An 8,449-nucleotide genomic window follows, 5' to 3' on the forward strand; every position below is an offset into this window, starting at 1 on the left:
TTAACGCTGACGGCTACGTTTGTGAATGATGTTGCTGTAATACTAAATGAAATAGCATACTTTGACGCACAATCCACCGAAGGCGACAAAGTTGAATGGTGCGGATTGCATGCTGTTGCCGCATCCCACATTCATGAGTATAAGAGTGTAATAATATTATTTTGCGAATTAACTGAAGTCAGCCAACAAACAGCTCCCGGACACATATTAGCTTAAAACAAGTTGCTGGTCTTGTGAAGAGGCAGCGCATCGAAGAAAATATTTACAAAGAGAGATGAAATGATAAAAGAAACAAGGTAAAGTATAAAAAATCTTGTCAATGGCTTCTGTGTGCATCTTTAACTCGTTTCCGCTGGTTTACTAACCAGCGGAACTTTTTCTTCTACTCGTGACTGGTAGATTACATTACATTAACAGAATGTGCTAATTACGACTAAAGATTGTAGATACTGCAAAATCTAACTCATACAACTTATTTTCAGGGACAGCATTTCTGCACAAAGTATACAAGTTAAGCGAGATGGACAAGTGCATTGACATTGTAATCCGTCTTTTCCTTTCCTATTATAATTATATTAATTTTTTTAATGGCTTTTCATTCTAATTAATAATAAACAGCATTGCAAACATTTGCTTTTTATAAATGAATGTGATTAATAGTGATTAACTCTTAAACTGTCATACATTTCTCAAACCGTCCAAAAATTTATTGACTAATGGGTCGATATACAAAATTTATCTTAACTCAGCCGATATGTACGTATGGCTGCTTATTATTAGGTTTTACTGAAAGCACTAATAAATTATTTCATATAAAGGAGTTAAAATAAACAATTACCACCAGTATATAAATACGTACTATGGAAATTAACAGTTTCGTCATACTCAAACCAAATTCACTACATCCACATAAAGCTTATGAACTTAATAGTAGTGTGAAGTAATTGAGGCGAAGAACTATAAACTGGATATATTATGATATATTATTATGTTATATTAAGAGCTTTTTTGAATTTATAGATAAATCCTCAATAAAACTAAATGTTATGGAAAACTCATTATAATTCACCACTGCACTAAGCAATAATAATACTTCAGCGACAAATACTTTGTTTGGATTAATAAGTTTAAACGGCTAAAGGATTCAAAAATATGATGGCTTATTAAGCTTTTTCCTTATAATTTAAAAAAAAAGAGATTGATGCAAACAAATCTTTTTCCTTTTCGTTTTTTAACGCACTTAAAATAAACAACTTTAGTATATAATAACTCTTAAATGATTCAAAAATTTTAAACTTAATTCTTCCATTTCTTCTGTCTCAGTCCAGTACTGAAGACAAGACGACTGCAATGTCTTGGGGATCGATTTTTCACGGGCCTGGAAGAGATAACGAAAGCATATTATCGGATCTCCTCAACTTTATTTAAAAAACCAAATGGTTTAACAAGGATAGAATATAACAAAGTCCTAACCTCGCCTCTTCTATATAATCTTTGAGGGTGTCACAATGCTTCCGAGTGGAAGTGCTGATAACTGTCAGCACACGTCTTTTCTATCTAATCTTGAATTTATTTTAACATTTATTTTTAGAATTTTAAATAAAGAAAGAAAAAATTAGATGGGAGGCAATCTATGGAATTCGATAACTTAAAAACTGTCAATCTCGTAATACTTTTTTAATAAATTAAATATAAAAATTATTTATGTTAATTAAGTTAAGACTTTTTGAATACCATAATTAAAGTTGTAAACTCATTACATCTCTGTTATCCGCCATAAACAGAGGCATATGCATTTAGCGGGCAACAGAATAATTTCAATTATTATTATTATCTCAATTATCCACTTATTTAGTGGAATAAACAAGTGGAAACTGAAAGAATGTAATTAAAAAAATTAAGATCGAAAAATCAAAAATAAGACAGCAATTCGATTAGTAAGGACAAGATAGGATATTTTGCTCCTCAACTACCAGGGGCGATGGTAAGACCAATTTCAAAAGCCACACTAATTATTTTAGTTACAAGGTTTCACACAACTGAAGAAAAGTCAGTATTGCTAGTGTTAAAGACAACAGCCACTAGAAAAAGACTAAGATACAACTAAGTATCTGAAAATATTTTAAGCGAGCTTCCTGAAGAAGCAAAAATTTTGCTTTCCTTAATTGAAACTAACTGAATTTCATTATCCAACTGCATTACTTTTTATTGCTTGGCAGTATAGCAGTAAATGCAGAAATATCTAAACCAGGAGAAGATGCAACAAATCCCTTATCATACAGTTTTCTACTGATGCTTAACTGCACTAAAGCTAACACTATCAAAAGTGTTTAAGAAATTACTGTATGACAGAATACAAGCCATATTGAATAGTAAACAAATAATACCTAATCACTGATTTGGATTCCGACAACAATTCAGTAAGTACTTCGAGTGACACAGAAAATCCAGAACGACCTGGGCAACACAAATTTCTGCAGAGGTGTTTTTCTTGATAACTAAAAACTTTTCACAAGGCGGACTACTTAAAAAATTAAAACAAATACTACATATTACTTTATATATGAAATATGTCCTATTTAAAAGATCCTTTTATATAAAATACAAATATGGATACTCTATTTTGAGAAGAAGACGTAAAAGTAGCTAGAGACAGCTCAGCTTGAATAGGAACTTTGATGGGCGACATCGTACTATTTCATGCCAACATACTTCAGAAACCTACAAAAACAATCATTCCAAAATTCAGGAAATTCCTGACAAAACAATATACCGGTTAAACAAAAAAGTATTCAAGCTGTGTGCATGACTACAAAAAATATATTTTACTGGCATGTGAAATATAATCCAAAACATAAACTCGTTATGGGGTTATATTCAAAGATATTTAATTAAGTCAGTAGTTCTGGGAATACTCTACAGTTTTCACATTAATGATCATCTGATATTAAAACTGTGTGCTTCTGTAATTTTACGAATTGATTTTCCTAACTTATATGGATTACATATGCGACTGGACGAGCTCTACCTATAATATCATATTGGCATATGACATACTTATTATTAATATATTAGCATTTGAACAAAATTATTAAAAATATAGCATTTCGCTTAACCAGTATTTATTTGTACAATCTCAATAATTGTGAAGGGCAGTTTAAATTCAAATACCTAAAATCATTATCAGATACAATGGATCTATCAAAATTATTTGAAATACACGGATTTGCGTTAAATAAACATTCTTAAAATACATCCTCCGTTACAATTAAAAGACATAATTTATTGAGAGACAGATGTTCAGATATGTCGATAGTTGTTTTTTGTTTGTATTTCATTAATGTGTAAAAATAACTATATTTATATAATTATATTACTATATTGGCAGTCCATTCATAAAAGATATTGCGGCTTATATAGGTCCGTTATAATACCTTACTTTCTCTTTTTAACACGCTCTAGTAAGAACCATCAGTTTTATCAGGTTCATAGTATTTAGGTTTATCAACTGTTTTTGACTACATTTCTTCCGATTTCGCCTAAAACGTTTTATGAGCTCCTGTAACAAAATAAACAGACAGACCCATATTACAGATAAAGATCTTTCAATTTATATCCCAGGACCGTTTCGCATTTTAGATTAATTTCTCAGACTGTCTTTAAAGATAATTGATAAAGCATTTCATATATAGTTTAAACAATTGATTTTACTTATACTTGAGTGATAATATTAACAGTTTGAAATTCAAAAAAATATTTTGATTTTCAAAATATATCGTTTGTATATGATTTGATTTTTATCAATACATTTTCCTTTCAGATACAAGTGTTTTGAAAAAATTAATTAATCGCACGTTTTACATCAAATATGTACGGATATTTCGTTTATATGAAATTTGAATGAATAAACCAAAAAAATTGAATTTCTTGGTCATTTCGATTAATCCTTAAGTTTCACCCAAAAATCAAATCTCCTGCTTGATTTCAAGAAAGTCAAATCTTTTCAAAATCCGTACCGTTTGTAAAACAAGAACCCTTGTGTTTCCCGACTAAATAGTATTTAGATTAGGTTTCTTTATATAACGTGCACTTTAGATATTCAGATATTTATTTGATACGCCAAGAGATGAATGGCAATAACCAGACCTATTAATGATATGTGAGAATTTGGGATTTTTCCTTAATTAAATTTACAAATTAATGGAATATTTAATTGTTTCAGATGTATTGAAGTTAAATTGCTGTAATATTAATTTTATTAAAATAGGATAATTACTTGCGTGTCATTCAACGTGTATAATTCTTCGAAAAGAGAAATTGTGTTTTAAGCAAACAGTGAAGGCTCGATCAGACGAAAATGATTGACATTTTTGTTGGCACGTCCAATGCAATTCGCTGTTTGACATGCGATGCATGAACGCTTCTGGGAATTTGTAATAAACAGAATGGAATTTAATAAACTAGCACTCGTTTTTTTTTTGTAACGAGTACAGCGAGCGAGCAATGCAGCGGTAACATGGTTCGTAAAGGTAATAATTAAATAATTGAAGTGGCCACGAAACAACCTCCCATCAGCTCCATTGCAGCAGAAAGTAACGCTCACAGATAATGTGGAATTCGCTGCAAACGTCTCATATCCTGTATCTTTAAAAATTGAAAAATAAATTTTCATAATAAAAGTGTGAGTGTGAGTGTACGCATGTATGTGTAAAAAAGAATTATTACAATCCTATACTAAACCATTTCTAAAAGAGTTTACTTGTTGGCTTTGAAGAGATTTTTGACCCTATGTCCCTCTGTTTCAGAATGAAACGATGCAATTTACTTATTAATGGATGTGATCTTCTCATAGAGATTAAGATTAGTAAAATGGTAAAGAAATAATAGCTTATGTACATTTCTTTTAATATTTATTTAGTTAAGTATTTATTTTTATTTTAGGATTGTCAATAAAATATATTATGTTAAATAAAAACGATATTTATTTTTACAATACTTTCTTACGTGGTCTTTATAAAGAGAAGATCACTACTTTTCGTTTTTATTTTATTTTATTTTATATTTATAAGTATTTTCAAGAAATACTTTATTAAATTATTCTGAATCGGTTTGAAGATATGAATAACATCATATAAACTGAATATTACTTTATCCTCCATCTCAGCATCGATAATAAATATGGAATAATCTTTTGAAATCCCAGTTTTCTATAAAGAGCTTGGTTTATTTGAGAATAAATACAAACTAATCTTCTACTATATAGTGCAGCAGACTGGTAATGTATTAATGGAAATGCATTTTTCAGATAAATAATAGTTCGAACTTGTTGCAAGTGTTCAAATAGAGTTCTAATTATTTTTATCAGCTATGGATTTGTGAGTTTCTGCAAGTTTCAAGGAGAGAATAACGTGTCTACAAACTTTTTTTGTCCCAAATAATATTAATAATGATTTTTTAAAGAAATAATATGATTATATGACCAATATCATACACTTATGTGTTAGTCATATCATTTAGCATCTTAGAATAGTGAAAAAAATTAAGTTCTTCTGCGTTATGATTCTGCAAGATGTGATGGAGGAAATTCGTTTATAACAAATAATTTCTGCTTTCAAATACTTAAAATAAATATCAACAAATATTCATATTATTAAAATAAACACAACTGGTATTATTGTTAAGTATTGATTAAAATCTTAATTATTTCGACGAAATAAAAACAAAATCGAGCTAATAAAATGTAAACAAAAAACAACTTTAGAGTGCTGTTCGTCCTACTAAAAACAATAAAAATAATATTTTTTATATATTTATAATATATAAAATATATACATTTATATGTGAATGTTGTGTGTTATCTATGTCATCACAATATTGAGAATATAACAAAATTATGTGTTGCATTTTTATGTACTAGAGCTAGTATTTTGATTGAATGCACAAAAGCCAACAAAGGACGACACTGGTTATTTGGAATTTATCATTTCATTTTGCAACATTCGGTATTCGGCAACAAAGGTAATTGGATTATTTGTTGTATTTGTATTTAGCAAAAACTTGTTTATATCCACATGTATATTAGATATACTGTTGAACGATTACAAATATTAACAACAACGAAATTTATATAAAGTAATTCTTTTTTGCACATCAATGCACATCAATATCAACATTTTATGAAAGAATGTTTTTAAAAATATCGCTTAGAGCAGTGCAACAAAGCAACTCCGATCTTGTCAACATGCACCTAAAGCTTTAGCAATATTTTTTTTGTTTAACAAAAATTTAACAACTGAGCCTAGAAAATTGATTTTTTGTTAATTCTGAAAAATTATCTTTTATAGGAGGACCATTCTCAGATGTATGTAAAGAAGTTGTACTTTTGAAATATTATGGATATGATGCACATGAGACCAAAAACTTTTTGTAGTTTATGTAAGACGAGCATTTTCTCCTTCTCCTTCTGTAGAAGTCCAGTACAAAACCAATATAACAGAGCATTCCTTGAAACTAAATCACAAGTGATTTTTTCTCACAAAATTTATTTCACTCCGATTTTTAAGTACGGATTTGTTGTTGTTTAAAGCAGGCATGCATACATAATTTATTTTCATTTTATTTATTTTAATTTAATTTAAATATTTTAATTTTTATAAACATATTTTTGAATTCTATTGAAAACTAATTATAGTATTTTGCTCACATTATTTTATTTTGAAATTTAATTATATTTTATTAGCAGTTGCGGATTGCCCCACTCATGAATAATCCTTTTTACCGTCAAATTAAAACCCAAACGGTATTGTATATATTGAACCCTGATTATGTCGCTGCGCATTTAAATATCAACATGAATGCATTCAAAAGCGAGTATAAAACACACTGCCAGATACACATAAAGCGAAAGAATGCACTATTTACACAGTTTGATTCAGTGCATTGCATTGTTTCGTAAAAGACAGCGACTCTATTTAAACAGCAGCGAATGATTTTCCTAGTATTTTTCATATTATTCGGATTATTTAAAACCGAAGCTATTCGATTATTTCACAAATCGGACAGCAAACGAAGTCGCCGGAATTAAAAAAAATCGGAGTCTTTCTGACTCCGAAGTCTTTGAATAACTGGATTTGCTATTATTATTCGTAGAGCAATAATTCGAAGACTTCATGAACCGATGTTGAAGAGAGAATGCATAAATCAAATGAACGTGGAATTGGAACGATCTACTGCATATCCCATATTGATACGAGTTTATAAGTAAGGTCAGTAACGTCAAATATTGGTAAGAAATTTTATTTGAAAGTCTTTTAGTTACGAGCGGAATACTTAATAAACTATTTCAATTATTTATTTTTTTTAGTATGAAAACTATTTAAATATTATATATGTTTTATGCAATTTTAAATATCAAAAATTGATTAGCCATTGGTATGCAGTTGAGAAAATAACTTTTTGTCCTATTTCTGAAATGTAGCAGCTATTTGACCAATCAATAATGACAGTTTACCACCTGACTATACCTGACGGCTTATCCAATTGCAGAGCAGAAAAATAGCAACGTCTATGAGTTTTAGGAGCTGGTATGCAGCAAATGCAAAACTGAAATATCTGACACTATCGCAATTTTTAAACAGTTATGGCCTAGTAGCTTACAGAGAACGAATGCGTTATTCTAAGTCAGTCATGATTTCGTAAGGTATACACTTGCGTCAACATTATGACGACAAAGCCAGAAATTTGAAAAATTAGTGCAAAATAGAGGACAGTAAGGATGCATTTCGGTGCATCCAAAAATGTGAAATGTTTGTATTTTTTTTTATCCATTGCACTTTGTTTGATGTATTCTGTGCTGCGTCAAGCTATTTTATTGCCACTGTTACAACTGTTACTACCGCTGCAGTAGCTACAGCCTTTTGACACAATACGATTTGAAGCAATTTATAATCCTAGTTGCTAGACACAGCTTCTATGGAGGTTCTGCGCTACGGTTCGGACGCACATACGACTGAGGTCAATGTTGGATATTTTATCATCAATGAAGACAATAAGTACATCGGCAGTTGCAAAATCGAACCACAAACGTTAAATCGATACACAAACACACACGAACAGATGACACAATCGCTTTTTTAGAATTTTTATTATCATCACAAAAGAAATTTATTGCTCTCCAGAGTCAAAAGTTTTAAACTTTCTTTTTTATTTTACCAATTTTTTTCCATACATTTTTTCTATTTGGTTTTCACTGAAGGAAATTATGTGATTTATTTTAACTTTTTTTTTTGATTAGGATAGGATAAATTTATGCACGACTTTTGCTTAAATAAATGAAACCAGATTACGAGAATATTTTATTTTTTTGTATCGCATATAGTAGCATAAACACTAACGAATGATAAAAAATGGAAGCTCTTAAAAAATTAGTTGAAACATATTATGGATCCAC

This window comes from Teleopsis dalmanni, chromosome 1 (assembly GCF_002237135.1).
Source record: "Teleopsis dalmanni isolate 2A chromosome 1, ASM223713v2, whole genome shotgun sequence".
Lineage (NCBI taxonomy): Eukaryota > Metazoa > Arthropoda > Insecta > Diptera > Diopsidae > Teleopsis > Teleopsis dalmanni.